Consider the following 15868-nt stretch of genomic DNA (forward strand, 5'->3'; position numbering starts at 1 on the left):
ACAACATGCAACAATTTCAAAGATTTTACTGAGTTACAGTTCATATAAGGAAATCAGTCAATTTAAACAAATTCATTTGGCCCTAATCTTTAGATTTCATATGACTGGGCAGGAGTGCTTCACCCACCAGGTCCAGCTAATCAGAATGAGTTTTTCCTGCAGTCAGCATGCCAATTGCACGCCCCCTTAAAACTTGAGACATCTGTGGCATTGTGTTGTATGATAAAACAACATTTTAGAGTGGCCTTTTATTGTCTGCACCATCAAGAGCATCCAGACTGGTTGCATCACCGCCTGATATGGTAACGGCTTGGTATATGACCGTAAGGCGTTACAAAGGGCAGTGCATACGGACCAGTACATCACCGGGGCGCCTATATACTAGGCGGTGTCAGAGGAAAGCCCATAAAATTGTCAGAGACTCCAGTCACCTAAGTCATACTGTTTTATCTGCTACCGCACGGCAAGCGATACCGGAGCTCCAAGTCTAGGACCAAAAGGCTCCTTAACAGCTTCTACCCCCAAGCCACAAGACTGCTGAACAATTAATCAAATGGCCATTAATACATGGGACTAATACATTGACCCCCCCCCCCTCCATTTGTTTTGTACACTGCTGCTACTTTCTGTTTATTATCTACCTACATGTACAAATTACCTCAACTAATCTGTACCCCCGCACACTGACCCTGTATATAGCCTTGTTATTGTTATGTTATTGTGTTACTTTTTAAAATGTATTTTACTTTAGTTTATTTGGTAAATATTTTCTTAACTCTTGAACTGTACTTTTGGTTAAGGTCTTGTATGTAAGCATTTCACGGTAAGGTCTACACTTGTTGTATTCGGCGCATGTGATAAATAAGGTTTGATTTTATTTGATTGTCAAAAGCAACCCACTAGTAACACAGCCAACTGGTGCAGTCAATGGCTCATTGTTCCAAAACTGTTTGCCTGTTTCTACGTCGTCAAGCCAGGACAACTTCTTCTTTGATGAGGTTTATCGGCAGTTGGCATCCAGTCTTACCTCAGGCCAACAGTCTGAAAGGATGGAACACCACCACTCAACACACCCTGTAAGTCTTCTGACGTTAAATCTCTCATACCCAAATACTTATCTGCAGCTGCTACCCCAACCTTTATTTTCTGCAACTTACTTTCCATCACTGCAGTACAGTTGATAACCATTGCTATGAACACTAAAAAGCCAATCTAACTGAAGCATATATTACTCGTTGGCCTATCCCTCTACGATACAGATCTACTACTCACACGAATCCTCTCAGGATCCTGTCATGACAGTCCTGTGAGGATCCAAATGGGCCAGATCAGGTTTGCAATGAATTACTTCAACCAGACCCCCTCTTACCCGCAGAGGGAGGGGAGGGACTGGTGGGAGTTAACTCACGCCCTGTTATAAATCAAGGACAGAACATTCAGCTCTCCCTCTCCAATGTTCACCAGAGGAATGTGCCTTTCTTTCAAGAATACATTTCCCACCGAAACCCTAACACGTTCTAAAGCAAATACTGGAACAATATTTCTAACATTGAACATGGGGAATGGTCAGAGGTGATCTAAATTATACTATTGTTGTTTAGTTTGTTCTTTTGTGATGTCATTGATGTCATGATGTCATGTTATAAAGGAAATACTGTAACTTGGAAAGTATACCCACTACACGTACAATGTTTCCATCTTATGCGTTGTGCATATGTAACGGCATTCGTCTTCCTCTGACGAGGAGTATGAGAGATCGGACCAATACGCAGCGTGGTAAGTGTTCATGATATTTAATAGAACGGAACACTTAATGACAAAAAACAACAAGAGAACGAAAATGAAACCGAAACAGTTCTGTCTGGTGCAGACACACAAAACAGAAAATAATCATCCCCAAAACACGGGTGGGAAAAGGCTACCTAAGTATGATTCTCAATCAGAGACAACGAACAACACCTGCCTCTGATTTAGAAGCATACCAGGCCAAACACGTAGAAAATATAACATAGAAAAAAGAACATAGACAACCCACCCCAACTCACGCCCTGACCAACCTAACACAAAGACATAAAAAGAAACTAAGGTCAGAATGTGACAGTATGAAAAATGAAAAATGATGAAAGTGTTTTTGTTAAGAGAGGGACATGATTTTAGGAGCTATAAGCGATAATTGTTTAACATAAACTTTGCACATTGACAAGTCATGCCCCTGAGTGAGGTCAGAGTTTGTCAGCCTGATGGAACTGCTATTTCGAACAAACTGTATGAAATGATGGGTTAAGAATTAACATATCCGATCAGAGAGACGTAGAGCTGTAGCTTTACGTTTAAAGTGGTTTGAACTCTGAATCTCAACACAAGGTATCCCCCTTTCCCACACACTGGACACATACTGCTTCTTTCTCCAATGTGTAACGAGCGTCGTCGTAGGTGGAAGGAGGTGAGGACCAAGGTGCAGCGTGGTAAGTGTCCATATTCTTTAATAAAGTACTTGAACACTGAAAAAATAAATAAAACGACAAACGAACAGTCCTGAACGGTGCTGGAAAAACACTGAACAGAAAATAAACACCCACGAAACCCAGGTGGAAAAAGGCTACCTAAGTATGATTCTCAATCAGAGACAACTAACGACACATGCCTCTGATTGAGAACTAGGCCGAACACAAAAACAAACATAGAAAAACAAACATAGACTGCCCACCCCAACTCACGCCCTGACCATACTAAAACAAAGACAAAACAAAGGAACTAAGGTCAGAACGTGACACAATGCTACACATTCCTTTGTCTCATGCCCTTATGCACACGTCCCAGACCTAAGAACCTCCCTTCTACACACTGCTGCCACATGCCCATAAGCTTGACACCTGTAACAACATAATGTATTTGGCACACAAGCTCGTACTGGATAACTGAAATATCCTAACGTAACTTTATTGAGCAGAGACTCAACATCTAAACTCAAAAGAACAGTCAATGAGGCTTCTGATTCATCACATGCCACATCTGTGTCACACCAAACTAGGAGCAGCACAAACAAAGGGAATCAAACAAAGGGAATCTTTCCCTTCAATTGGTCTTCTTTCACATCTAATGCTACCCTAGTAATCACTCCTTTCAATGGTACCCTTTTCTGGAGTGCAAAATAAGTCACATTTCCTGTCCCAATTCTTTAGGCGCAAAGCGCCTGCTCCACTTCTGGTATCTTTACCGATGCCACAGCACCCAACTCCGTTTTCACCCACACTGAAACCACAAATGGATCAGCCAAAAGGCAGGGATCCACTTACTCCAAAAATGTCACTCCTAGCGTCACAGACTCATCTTTATCCTGACCATCAGTGCAAGCCTCGGGCTCCAAGGACTTCACCATTTCTATTTTTCCTCCAGACCTCGATGCGGAGTAAGGCTCACTCTGCTTATACTTTCTACCTTTCTTCTTCGACAAACTATTTCCCTTTTACCCGCCATTTTTACCCAACTCAAGCTCCTTCCTTCCTCTCTCTCTTCAACGTCCTCTGCCTCTATTTTTTCCTCCATTCCTCGCCCGTATTCCAATTATATGTCTGCTTATGATAATATAGTACTTCTCCTAACATGCATCTCATTGTTGCCCTCTCAAGGGACGCTGATTTCTCTCATCCAGCGACAGGTCTCCAAAAATACGACACTCACAATGTTCCATTTGTTATTTTTGTATGTTTTTATGGTGCAAAATAGCAGACATTGAATATCCCTTTGAGCACGGGGAATTTATTAATTGCACTTTGTATGGTGTATCAATACACCCAGTCACTACAAAGATACAGGCGTACTTCCTACCTCAGTTACCGGAGAAGAAGGAAGTCACTCTGGCATTTCACCATGAGGCCAATGTTGACTTTTAAACAGTTACAGAGTTTAATGGCTGTGATAGTAGAGAACTGAGGACGGATCAACAACATTGTAGTTATTCCACAATTCTAACCATATTGTCAGGGTGAAAAGAAGGGAGTCTGTACAGAATACAAATATTACAAAACATGCATCCTGTTTGCAACAAGGCACTAAAGTAATAATGTAAGAAATGTGGCAAAACAATTATATTTTTGTCCTGAATCCAAAGTGTTATGTTCTGGGCAAATCCAATACCTCACATTACTGAGTACCATTCTCCATATTTTAAAGCATCATGTTATGGGTATGCTTGTAATCATTAAGGACTGGGGAGTTTTTCAGGATAAAAAAAAGGAATGAAGCTAAGCAAAAGCAAAATCCTAGAGAAAAACCTGGTTCAGTCTGCTTTCCACCAGACACTGGGAGATGAATTCACCTTTCAGCAGGACAATAACCTAAAACACAAGACCAAATCCACACTGGTGTTGCTTACCAAGAAGACAGTGAATGTTCCTGAGTCGCTGAGTTACAGTTTTGACTTAAATCTACTTAAAAATGGTTGTCTAGCAATGATCAACAACCAATTAGACAGAGCTTGAATTATATAAAAAAAGAGACATACCCAGAAAGACTCAGCTGTGATTGGTGCCAAAGGTGCTTCGACAAAGTACTGACTCAGGGTTGTGAATACTTATGTAAATGAGACATTTCTCTCTTTCATTTTCAATAAATGAGCAAAAATGTCTAAAAACATGTTTTCATTTTGTTTTTATGGGGTATTGTGTGTAGATGGGTGAATTTTTTACAAATATTTAATGCATGTTTTATTCAGGCTGTAACACAACAAGATATGGAATAAGTCAAGGGATAAGCATACTTTCTGAAGGCACTGTAGATACCACCCACTTGTGCTTGCTTGACTCCCCTTCATTATCATATTGGATCAAGAAATACGTAAATAAATAAATAAATAATATAAATTAATAAAATGAAAGATAGTGGGATTAATGATTTAAATAATTATTTATCTATTTATGTGTGCATTTATGTATGTATTAATGTATTTATATATTTCTGTGTGCATTTATTTACGTATGAATTTATTTCTAATTAAGGCAGCTTTGGTCCTCCAAGATCATCTCAAGATCTAAAGCCATATTATTGGTATGGTTCGCTGGTTTCTGAAAAATTCCCCCGACTTTGTGAGATCTGCCCATCTGTGAAACACGCTTGTAAAAAAAGACGACCATGTTGACAGTGACATCATGATGTGACAGTGCGTCATGAAGAATCCTGACGGACGTAATAAAATTTCAAATTAAATGATAAAAAAGTTAATAAGAATAATCCTGATGGATGTGGCTATGAGAAGTATGCAAAGGCCAGTCAGAAGAGATTGTGCGAAAGAAACATTATTCACAAGATACAAATGTTGACAGAGGAGAGAGGGTAAATTCTCTATCCAATTTGTTTCACTTTTGAATACAGAAGTTCTGCTGGATGATTTAGCATGCTGCTCAGCTAGCTAAGTAGCTAATGTTTGCTAGCACCTGCTCTGTCCTACCTAGCAAGCTTGGAAACATTAGCTAGCCAGCTAGCTAGCATTAGGTAAAAACCTAAAACTTATTTTTGAATATAAACATTCTGCTAGATGATTTAACACAAGATACTCTTTGGCATTATATAGCTAACTAGCTAAGTAGATCACGTTTTCTGGCTGACTAGCAAACGTTAGGTGCCACTTATCTAGCTAACATCAACATGACAGAGTTTCCATGCAGTTTGTTTAGCTTTTGTGGATTAGCATGCTAGCTAGCTAGCTAGTTATCTAACCTTTGAACAGTCTAGCTAGGTAGCGACCTTCCCAGCACACTAACATGAGTGGTTCCAATTTTAAGACTAACTTACTAGTTAGCTAGTGTATTAGCAAACATTTGGATAGCTAGCTAACCCCTTTCATCTGTGGTGGCTAGCTATTGAGTACCATAGTATGAGTCATAATACCCATAAAACATTACTGTAAAACCCAGAAATGGTTCTAAGAATTTTTTCCCCATTCACTTTTTCCATCTGGGATTTTATAAATACTCTATATAAGTTCTGTGTTTTGTGTAGGCTTACCCTGGCGTGACGTTTTGATAACCGCTCAAATCTCTCTCAGACAAGGTAACTTTTATCAATATATTTGCCTGTAATTACACCCCTTCCCCCCAAAAAATGTATTTTTAATGCTAATGTGGCTATCATACAGAACTACACATCCTGTTGCAAGTTTTAACGCCATCCCTCTTGCGTTTGTCACGAACAACCTAATCTTAGGTCTCTTCATCGATCTGAAGCAAGGATCGTTCTGTGTTATGTTCCGATTGTAACCACTACTCCGATAAGCATACGCTAATTTTATTGTTTTCTGACCTCGAGGGGTGTAGCAGGAGCCGTGTGATAAGGTAAGCCCTGTTTTCTAACAGGTAACAAGCTATTTTGGTTAGGTCAAAGAGATGTGGTTAGCTAGGTACTGTAGTTACGTGTACAACGCACGTTTCCTCAATACAAGTAAAAAAAAACTGCAATATGACTGTTGTGACCTTATTATTGCCAAGTCCTTTGTGAGGTATTCAGCTAGTTATGGTTAAGTCAGGGTTTGTGTAGTCATACTTTTTCACATGGTGACTAGCTAGCTAACGGTAGCCCACCAGGGCAAGGGTATAGCTAGGTAGCTAAATATCACCTGGTAGGCTAGCTAGTTAGGCACCTTGGTTGGCTAGTTGGCTACATTAACTAAAGTTGCACCACAGGTTTATTTATGAAAATCTTTGGTTGCACGGTATCTCACTGTGGTGTCGTCAGACTTTCCCGACAGTCGGTGACATTGGGGCGGCAGCGTAGCCCTTAGCGGTTAGAGCGTTGGACTAGTAACCGAAAGGTTGCAAGATCGAATCCCTGAGCTGACAAGGTACACTTTCTGCCCCTGAACAAGGCAGTTAACCCACTTTTCCTAGGCCATCATTGAAAATAATAATTTGTTCTTAACTGACTTGCCTAGTTAAATAAAGGTAAAATAAACATGCTAAATGTCTGACTACATGAGCGATAACGAACGATAACTAGGTAGCTAGCTCTTGATATGCCATACCTTTCAGATGGATGGATTATCTTGGCAAAGGAGAAATGCTGACTAACAGGGATGTAAACACATTTGTGCACAACATTTGAGAAATAAGCTTATTTGTAGGCATGGAACACTTCTGGGATCTTTTTCAGCTCATGAAACATGGGACCAACACTTTACATGTAGTGTTTTATATATATTCTCAGTCTATGCAGTCTGCCTGTGTGACAAAGCATATTAATCAGGGCCACAGGTTGGATTGGATTTACTCACACAGTCAAACTCATGCTCTTTCCTCTCTGTAAAAGTATCCCCGACTTTAATCAAAACTGACGTGTCCATCCTCCTATCCTCATGTGAGTCTGCTGGGCCATGGAACTCTAGAGCAGCACATCAAAACTCCTGCCACTGTGTTGTCAGCTATCTGCAGACAGTTCCCTGGGGAAGGATGCAACTATTAAGGCTTTCAAAGGCCATATTTTGGGGTTGACCAATTGCAATAAAGTTTTGTATTGTTTTGTATTGTCTACTGTTTCATGTTCTTGTTAGATTACAAAACAATAACTTTTTAATGTCAAGGTGGTCTTCCCACAACCTTCTGTGGTAACTTAAAGATAACACTTAGAGCGTATGATTCAAAAGGTCTAAAGTAAATTGAAGTCTCATGTCCAGGTGAATACATTTTTAGTCATGTAAATAAGACATCAAACAGGTGTGTCAACTAAAATATATATCCAAGACAAGATTGAAGATTAGGACAAGTAGACAAAGTGATTGCATCCGTAGCAGTTTGTATGAATTTGAGTGGTTAACAATACATGTGGACAGAATGGTTGTGAGACAGAGTGTTGCTGTACTCCCAGGTAAGGCCCTTGCTTCTGGTACCACCGAAGGCCACAGTCAGGCAGCTTGAAGATGATGACACTATCCAGGCCCATGTCACAGCATGCAGTGACCTAATGAGGATATGACATGCATTATGTACCCAACCAAAGTCATGTTAGCATTTACTGCACAACAATTCAACCCTTTTGTTAGTGTCATTCATATATGGAAATGCACATAAAATATTCCGTTCATAAGCATTGACTAATATGTTTCCCAAACCCCAAGGGGTGTACGTATTGGTTTCTGCCCTGTGTCACACTGGTATAATGGATTTTGGAGACAGGCGCACCCAAAACAAACACGTATACAAAAATACTGGGCTGTACCCAAACAAAAGAGTGAGGGTAAACCTCGTTGAACGACACGGGACAATACCCGTAATACACACACACATACATATATATATATATATATATATATATATATATATATATATAGCACGCAGCATAACAGCTGCACCACCACATAGGTACTTACACCACCAACGGACATGGGAAAAATAACCGACAACGACAGAGGGAACATATATAACATACTAATCAGGAGAAATGGGAACCAGGTGTGTGTAATCAGACAAGACAGTCCGGGGTTGATGATAATGAATCCTGTTCAGTGAAGCCTAGAAAGCTGGTGACGTAGACTGGTGAACAGAATGAGCATCAGTACCGGGGGGGATCCGTGACAGTACCCTCCCGACGCGCTGCACCAGCAGTGGGATGACACAGGCCTCGGGGTCGTTCTGGGCGCCGACTGTGAAAATCCCTGGTCAGCGAAGCATCCTGGATGTCCACCGCAGGAACCCAGCACCGCTCCTCTGGGCCATACCCCTCCCAGTCGATGAGGTGAGGTACTGGAGATGCCCTCCCCCCCAACGCCTCGAATCCAGGACCTCCCGGACTGAGTATGCCGGAACTCCCTCGATGTCCAGAGGGGGAGGCGGGGCATCACTGGGTCCAGCCTCAGCGAGGGGACCAGGCACCACTGGCCTGAGAAGAGACACATGAAAGGTCGGGTTAATGCGGTAATCAACAGGGAGTTGTAAACTGAACGTTACCTAATTAACCCTCCTCAGGACTTTAAACAGCCCCTTGAACCGCGGGCTCAGCTTCCTGGCAGGACAGGCGAAGGGGCAGGTTCCGGGTGGAGAGCCAGACCCGGTCGCCTGGGGAGAAAACAGGCGCCTCACTGCGGTGGTGGTCTGCCTGTTTCTTATGCCAACACACGGCGCGCTGGAGATGAATGTTCGTAGCTTTCCAGATCTCCTCACCGCTCTGAAACCACTCATCCACCACAGGAGCCTCGGTCTGGCTCGGATGCCAAGGTGCCAGGCCCGGCTGATACCCCAAAACACTGGAAAGGAGTGAGGCTAGTGGAGGAGTGGTGGAGGGAATTCTGCGGGGACTCCGTCCAAGGTAGAATCTCTGCCCACTCCCCTGGCCGATCCTGACTGTAAGGCCTATACCTGGAGGTGAGACTGATCATGACCCCCAGGCATTCCATGAATGCCTTCCATACCCGTGAGGTGAACTATGAACCCATAGTGCCGGATACGTGCGTAAAAAGAGCCTCCGCGGTTTGCATGGCCGACGGAAGCTGAGGCAGAGGAAGGAGGCGACAAGCTTTGGAAAAACGGTCCACAATGACAAGAATGGTGGTGTTCCCCTGGGAGGGGGGGAAGGTCAGTGACAAAATCCACTGAGAGGGGAAACTAGGGTTGTTGTGGAACCGGCAGGGGAAGGAGCTTTCCATAAGGGAGGTGTCTGGGTGTCTTAGACTGAGCACAGATGGAGTAGGAAGAGACGTAAACCCAGACATCCCTAGCCAAGGTGGGCCGCCAGTACTTCTCCGTTAGGCAGGCAATGGTATGGCCTATCCCAGGATGACCCGACACAGGCACCGTGTGTGTCCAGGAAATGAGGTGGTCCCGCATACCTGTGGGCATGTAGGTGCGGGTTCCTGTCGTATGTCAGCTTCCACGTCTCATAGCACTGGCGCGATGATGTGGCACGGAGGGATGGTGGGAGTCTCCTCTCCCTGCATTATAGAGGCGAAACTTGGCGTCCGCCACATTCTTCGAGCCTGGCTATAGGAAATCGTGAATTCCAACCTGGCGCAGAACAGAGCCCACCTGGCCTGTCTCGGGTTTAGCCTCTTCGCTGCCCTGATGTACTCCAGATTGCGGTGATCCGTCCACACCAGGAAAAGGTGTTTGGACCCCTCAAGCCAGTGTCTTCAGAGCCTTCTTGACTGCCAAGAGTTCCCGGTTCCCTACGTCGTAGTTCCTCTGGGCAGGGCTCAGCTGCTTAGAGTAGAAAGCGCAGGGCTGCACTGGGACAGCACTGCCCCAACTCCTACTTTGGAGGCATCCACCTCGATGATGAAGGGGAGTAAGGAGTCGGGATGTGCCAACACAGGAGCAGTGGTAAAATGTGCCTTCAGCGTGTCGAACCAAGGAAGCCGCTGGGGACCTCCTCTCAGCAGGGAGTTAAGAGGCACGACCACCGTGCTGAAGCCCCAGATGAACCTCAGAAAATAGTTGGCGAACCTCAGGAATCGCTGCACTGCTTTCACAGAGTTGGGGATGGGCCATGACCTGACTGCGCTGACATATTGCTTCTCCATCTCCACTCCCTCCGTTGAGATGATAGCCCAAAAAGGACATGGACCGCTGGAAAAACAAACATTTCTCCTGTTTAACATATAGATCATGCTCTAACAGTCTTCTCAGCACAGACCTGACTTACGAGACATGTTGGATGCGGTCAGCAGAATAGACCAAAATGTTATCTATATAGACCACTACGCCCGTCCCAGCATGTCTTGAAACACTTTGTTGATGAAGGCCTGGAATACTGAAGGAGCATTAGACAGGCCAAAGGGCATTACGAGAAGGTTGGGATGAGGGGTAAAGGATAGCTGAACTTGACAGTGGCCCTGTTCAGTGCTCGATAATCAATGCAGGGGTGCAGCCTCTTTGTTCTTGACAAAAAATAAGCTTGAGACTGGTGACTTAGAGGGGCGGATAAAACTCTGCTGGAGACTCTGTACATAGGTCTCCATGGCCTCGGACTCCGCATAGGAGAGGGGATAGACATGTCCTCTATGGAGGGCTGCGTCAGACAACCGGTCAATGGCACAGTACCAGGGGCGATGGGGAGGCAGGTGTGTAGCCTGGGTCTTTGAGAAAACACGGTGCAGATCCTGGTACTCCTTCGGTAAATCCACTTGCACAGTCGAGACTTTCCATCATAGTGGTTTTGACAGACTCCGCAAGACACCTCCCCTGACACTCCGGCGACCAACCCAGCAGTCTCCTCTCGGACCATGAAATAACCGGGTTATGCAAACTCAACCAGGGGAGACCTAAAACAATGGGGTGCGTGGGGGTGTCTTTAATCAAGAAAGTGATCTGTTCTAAATGTGTGTCATGGGTCAGCAAAGAAACAGGAACAGTAATGTGATGTATGAGCCCTGTCCCTATTGGACGATTATCCAGGGCTCGAACTGGAATGGGTGAATGTAGGGGAACCAGAGCAATATGTAATGCAGTGGCCAGTGCGCTAGCTAAGAGATTCCCGGCAGCTCCGGAATTAATCAGAGCTACAGGGAATGAAGGGCTAGGGTACTCAGGGAATTTAACGGGAAAACACATTGGTTGATTTGATAGACAAGGAGAGGAGACCTTGCCTTCTACCTGGGTTGGTGCAGGAGAATTGCCTGGCTTGTCACCTCGCCTCCTAGTGGATAGAGAGCAGGTTGGGGAGAAAGGACCACTTTCTCCACAATAGAAACAGAGGCCCAGATTCCTCCTATGCTCTGCCTCAGGCAAACGTGTTGAGCCGACCTCCATCGGCTCTGGCCACGGAGCAGGGGTAGCCATGGGCTCCGAATTCCACGCAGGTCTTCTTCGGGGCCACATGAGGTTGTCCGACCGGATTGCCATGCTGATAAGCTGGTCGAATGACAGGTTGTCATCACGGCAGGTTAACTCCAGCTGTACTTCCTCCCACAGTCCCCTGCGGAAAACTGTGACCAGAGCCAACTCGTTCCATCCGGTGGAGGCTGCGATGGTCCGGAACTCCAGGGCGAACTCCGAGGCGGTCCTAGATCCTTGGCATAGTCGGAGTAGACGCTCACCCTCCTCTCGGCCCTCCACAGCATGATCAAACACAGAGCAGAAGAGGTGTGTGAAGAACTCATAGAACTCGGCCTCGGGTCCGCCCGCCTCCCAGACCGCGGCACCCCAGTCCAGAGCCCGTCCGGTCAGTGCCGAGATGACAGTAGCAACCCTGTATCTTCCGGAAACAGCCCCTGCATAGCGAGCGAGGTACAGGTTGCATTGTAGAAGGAACCCCTTGCATCTTGCTGGTGCGCCTTCGAAGCGCTCCCGGAGGGACAGGGTATTCCACGGACCGGCTCCGATGGAAAGGTGGTAGGTCGGGGTGTGGGAGGTGGTACCAGAATCTGTGCTGGAGACTGGGGGGACTGCACACTCCCCTCCATGGGCAGGATGTTTGCCAGCACACTGTCCATGGTGATACAGAGTCTGGAGAGACAGAAAAAGTGCACCCCTTGGGGTCTGATGACCGAGCTTGGGAAACCCTGGACTAATACCTCTAGGGCAGGGTTAGGCAACCCTGGTCCTGGAATTACGCAGGCACTTCATGTTTTTGAATTTAACTGACCTGGAACAGGTGTGTTGAATTCAGGCAATCACTGAACTGATCAATTAGCTCAATTGGTCAGGGATGCATTCAGTACATAAAAAACTTAATAGAATGTTTAATTGAACAGAAGTGGTGCTAAATGACCAGTTAAAAAACGGGAAAGGGTTGGGTTTGGTTGTGGGTTCAAAATGCACTAATGGACAGATGAGTCAAAAGTATGACTTAATTGGTCCCATTATGCCTGGTGTAGCTCTAGACTCTGATTTCTCTTTTGACGAACATGTCAAGAATATTTTAAATACAGCTTTTTTTCCATCTTCGTAACATTGCAAAAATCTAACTTTTTGGCAAAAAATTTGGCAAAAAAACTAATCCATGCTTTTTTCACTTCGAGATTAGACTACTGCACTGTTCTACTCTACTACCTGGATAAAGCACAAAAAACTTAAGTTAGTATTAAATACGGCTGCTAGAATTTTGACTAAAACCCCAAAATGTGATCATATTACTCCAGTGCTACCCTCTCTATGCTGGTTTCCTGTTAAGGGCTAATTTCAAGATTTTACTGCTAACCTACAAAGCATTACATGGATTTACTCCTACCTATCTCTCCGATTTGGTCCTGCCGTACATAAAGTTGAAGTCAGAAGTTTACATACACCTTAGCTAAATACATTTAAACTCAGTTTTTCACAATTCCTGACATTTAATCCTAGTAAAAAATTCCCTGTTTTAGGTCAGTTAGGATCACCACTTTATTTTAAGAATGTGAAATGTCAGAATAATAGTAGAGAGTGATTTATTTCAGCTTTTATTTCTTTCATCACATTCCCAGTGGGTCAGAAGTTTACATACACTCAATTGGTATTTGGTAGCATTGCATTTAAATTGTTTAACTTGGGTCAAATGTTTCAGGTAGCCTTCCACAAGCTTCCCACAATAAATTGGGTGAATTTTGGCCCATTCCTTCTGACAGAGCTGGTGTAACGGAGTCAGGTTTGTAGGCCTCCTTGCTCGCACACGCTTTTTCAGTTCTGCCCACAAATTTTCTATGGGATTGAGGTCAGGGCTTTATTTTGTTTTTTTGCCACAACTTTGGAAGTATGCTTATTGTCTATTTGGAAGACCCATTTGTGACCAAGCTTTAACATCCTGACTGATGTCTTGAGATGTTGCTTCAATATATCAACATAATTATCCTGCCTCATGATGCCATCTATTAATTTTGGATTGGAGCTACTTAATGTGAGTCTGGAAGGAGAGTTTACAGTCTAGCCAGACACCTAGGTATTTGTAGTTGTCCACATATTCTAAGTCAGAATCGTCCAAAGTAGTGATGCTGGGCGGGCGGACAGGTGTGCATTTAGTTTTAATGGTCCAAACACACCAAGACAGTCGTGAAGAGGGCACGACAAAGCCTATTCCCCCTCAGGAAACTAAAAATATTTGGCATGGGTCCTGAGATCCTCAAAAGGTTTTACAGCTGCAACATCGAGAGCACTGGTATGGCAATTGCTCGGCCTCTGAGCGCAAGGCACTACAGAGGGTAGTGTGTATGGCCCAGTACATCACTGGGCTAAGCTGCCTGCCATCCAAGACCTCTACACCAAGCGGTGTCAGAGGAAGGCCCTAAAAATTGTCAAAGAGCCCAGCCACCCCAGTCATACACTGTTCTCTCTACTATCGCATGGCAAGCGGTACCGGAGTGCCAAGTCTAGGACAAAAAGGCTTCTCAACAGTTTTTACCCCCAAGCCATAAGACTCCTGAACAGGTAATCAAATGGCTACCTGGACTATTTGCATTGTGTGCCTCCCCCCAACTCTCTTTTTACGCTGCTGCTACTCTCTGTTTATCATATATACATAATCACTTTAACTATACATTCATGTACATACTACCTCAATTGGGCCGACCAACCAGTGCTCCCGCACATTGGCTAACCGGGCTATCTACATTGTGTCCCACCCACCACCTGCCAACCCCTCTTTTACGCTACTGCTACTCTCTGTTCATCATATATGCATCGTCACTTTAACCATATCTACATGTACATACTACCTCAATCAGCCTGACTAACCAGTGTCTGTATGTAGCCTCGCTACTTTTATTGCCTCACTACTGTCTATAGCCTGTCTTTTTACTTTTGTTTTATTTCTTTACCTACCTATTGTTCACCTAATACCTTCTTTGCGCTATTGGTTAGAGCCTGTAAGTAAGCATTTCACTGTAAGGTCTACTACACCTGTTGTATTCGGCGCACGTGACAAACAAACTTTGATTTGATTTGAAGTTTGAATAATTTGTCATGTATTGTCATGTTGTGTCTTGTTTCTGTCCTTTCCCTTCACCCTGTCTCCCTCTGCTGGTCGTTATTAGGTTACCTTTTCTCCCCCTCTTTCCCCCAGCTGTTCCTTGTCTCCTCCTAACTACCTCGTCACCCCTTTTCCCACCTGTTCCCTTTTTCCCTCTGATTAGTCCTCTATATCTCTCTCTGTTTTTGTTCCTGTCTTTGTCGGATTCTCGTTTGTGTTACTCATGCCTGAACCAGACTATCGTCGTGTTTGCTGCAACCTTGTCCTGTCCTGTCGGAATCTGCCTGTTCATCTAACCTTGTCCTGTCCTGTCGGAATCTGCCTGTCCATCTGAGCCTACGTGTGTTTCGTCATTAAAGTAACTCTGTTTTGTTAATTCGCTTTTGGGTCCTCATTCACGCACCATAACAGAAGAATCCGACCAAGAATGGACCCAGCGACTTCGGATCCTCTCCACTCTGCCGTCGAGATCCAGGGAGCGATGCTAGGCAGACACGAGCAGGAATTGTCTGCTGCTCGACATGCCGTTGAGACCCTGGCCACCCAAGTCTCCAACCTCACAGAACAGGTTCACCATCTCCGCCTCGATCCACCGGCCACTTCCAGGGCTTTCGAATCTCCGGAGCCCAGAATCAATAACCCGCCGTGTTACTCTGGGGAGCCCACTGAATGCCGCTCGTTCCTCACCCAGTGTGATATTGTGTTTTCTCTCCAGCCCAACACTTACTCCAGGAGCACTGCTCGTGTCGCCTACGTCATATCTCTCCTTACTGGACGGGCTCGTGAGTGGGGCACGGCAATCTGGGAGGCAAGGGCTGAGTGTACTAACCAGTATCAGGACTTTAAGGAGGAGATGATACGGGTTTTTGATCGATCTGTTTTTGGGGAGGAGGCTTCCAGGGCCCTGTCTTCCCTATGTCAAGGTAATCGATCCATAACAGACTACTCTATTGAGTTTCGCACTCTTGCTGCCTCCAGTGGCTGGAACGAGCCGGCTTTGCTCGCTCGT

Source organism: Oncorhynchus mykiss, chromosome 9 (assembly GCF_013265735.2).
Source record: "Oncorhynchus mykiss isolate Arlee chromosome 9, USDA_OmykA_1.1, whole genome shotgun sequence".
In the NCBI taxonomy this organism is placed as follows: domain Eukaryota; kingdom Metazoa; phylum Chordata; class Actinopteri; order Salmoniformes; family Salmonidae; genus Oncorhynchus; species Oncorhynchus mykiss.